A 2,024-nucleotide genomic window follows, 5' to 3' on the forward strand; every position below is an offset into this window, starting at 1 on the left:
CCTTTCAGAGATTCTGGACCTGAATCCCTGGAGCTAAAATTGTCTCGCAACAGTTCCCTTTCAGAGATTCTGGACCTGTCCCCAAAGGAAGTCTCATAAGAAAGCTCACTTCGGCTCTATGCATAGTTCCAAGCGCATTTTTGGTGACAGAAACAACTTGCTGGGTCTGCAGCTCAGCGGCCAAAAGGAAGGGGGGGGGGGCTGAATCATTTTACAAACACAGTTTTGATTGTGAGAGCTACAGATTTTCCAGTGCTGCTAGCCTGTCACGTTGTCTCATCAGTGAATACCAGCAAAGCAGGTTACACGTGGGAATACAAGTGCAGACTTCAAGATTTGTCTACACTTGTTTAATAAGGGTTAACTCGACCCCTTTCATCCAGACGTTCATCCTCCTCTAATCTGTAATGTTGGTCTAACCAGTGTATCCACCGTCCGAAATGTCATTTTTCTACTATAGAGAAGAAGATACGATACAAAGAAAACGTATCTCAGATGTGGCTTCCAAAAATGTTTTTGGTAATGTGATTAGGTTTTAGTCACAGAAAGGCTTGTTTATTAAATAACTGAGCCCTAACTATATAACTCACACTTGGGGATACCCTTCTGACTGAACTTGTAATGCGTTTTTCTTGTGGAAAGAGCTTGAGTGGAGTTTCCTTGTTTAGTATCAACAATATTAAGACTTGTTGGTGGGTAAACATTCAGATTTAAATTGTGAGAACTTCGACACACTTAAATTGCCGTCATATTCTATGATATGAGTCATTCGTGCCAATACTGTGGCCTCTTTGATATACAGGGAAACATTTTTTCCTTGGTTCTGGCTGTTATTTCGATGGAAGTAATTTGTGTTCAATTTGGCTAGTTCACAGCTCTGTAGTGTCACACAAACCTTGAAACTTGTACTTATATTTCCGTGTATATGCTGCTGTGTTAGAATTCGATGATTAGGCAACAACGTGATAGGCCGGCAGTGTTCAGAGAGAACTCTAGCTCTCACAACCAAAACATCTATCTATCCAGTCAGGAGGCATCAGCTGTTCCTGAGCATCAGTCATCTGAAAAAGTTGGCTCCATGTGTTTTATATTTATCTGAATTCTAACTTGCTGAGTGCCCAAATTGTTTAGTGCTCTGCCCCATGGCTTAGCAACCTGGGCTGATGGGCATACGCCATTCAATACATAGAATACGCATTTGAATGACAGGAATGTCTTACATCAGGTGTGCGCTAGAATCAAGGAGTCTCTTTATAAATCTTAGAATTCATTCTGAAACATGAATATTTTAAGGCAACTTTACTGAGCCCCAGATTTACCATTTCTGCCCAGATTTTTCCTGGTTTATCCCCTTGCGTTACATAAACACAAATTAGCAAATGGATTGGACTGGTCATTGGCTTCAGCATACCCAAGAAAATTGTTACTTTCCTTGGAAAACCTGAAGAGGGATTGTTTCAGAGGTTACCCATGAATGGCCTCAACTTGTTCATTGTAAGTTCACTGGCGGCTCTAATGCTAATTAAGGGATTTTAGATTTCCAGAGCTACCAAATATTGACCCCAGAAAAGAAGAAACTTGAAATTAGCATTTATTTCTCTTATTATTAAGTTGATGTACTGTGTTTAAAGTGACTGATATTTCTGCAAAAGCAGAAGCAGAGAGACGGACTAGGAGATTCTTGCGTTGGTGGTTTAGACCAAGGTGGTGGCAGAATAAATGGAGGAAACTGGATGGATTCTAGATGTTTTTAGGATGTGTGATTGACAGGTCTTGGTGTGGTGTATTGTATGTGAGAGGTGATAGAGGAACAATTCCAGCTGGGATTATCGGATAAAATACAGTACACCCAGTTAAGTTTGAATTTCAGATAAACAATGAATAATTTTTTAGTATAAGTAAATGTGATGGTATATGCAATATTTGGTATATACTTATACTAAAATTTTTTTAGTATAAGTAAATTCAACAGTAGATGCAATATTTGGGATATACTTGTACTAAACATTTTTTTTTTTTTTTTT

The 2,024-nt window shown here is 38.8% G+C and overlaps 1 protein-coding gene across 1 annotated transcript in view; it reads left to right on the forward strand.

Moving 5' to 3' along the window:
• NSMAF (neutral sphingomyelinase (N-SMase) activation associated factor) overlaps positions 1-2,024 on the forward strand; it is a 76,654-nt gene that overhangs the window by 1,095 nt on the left and 73,535 nt on the right. The gene's annotated exons all lie outside the window — the stretch shown is intronic.

This window comes from Colobus angolensis, unplaced genomic scaffold (genome assembly GCF_000951035.1).
Source record: "Colobus angolensis palliatus isolate OR3802 unplaced genomic scaffold, Cang.pa_1.0 Scaffold92, whole genome shotgun sequence".
Classification (NCBI taxonomy): domain Eukaryota; kingdom Metazoa; phylum Chordata; class Mammalia; order Primates; family Cercopithecidae; genus Colobus; species Colobus angolensis.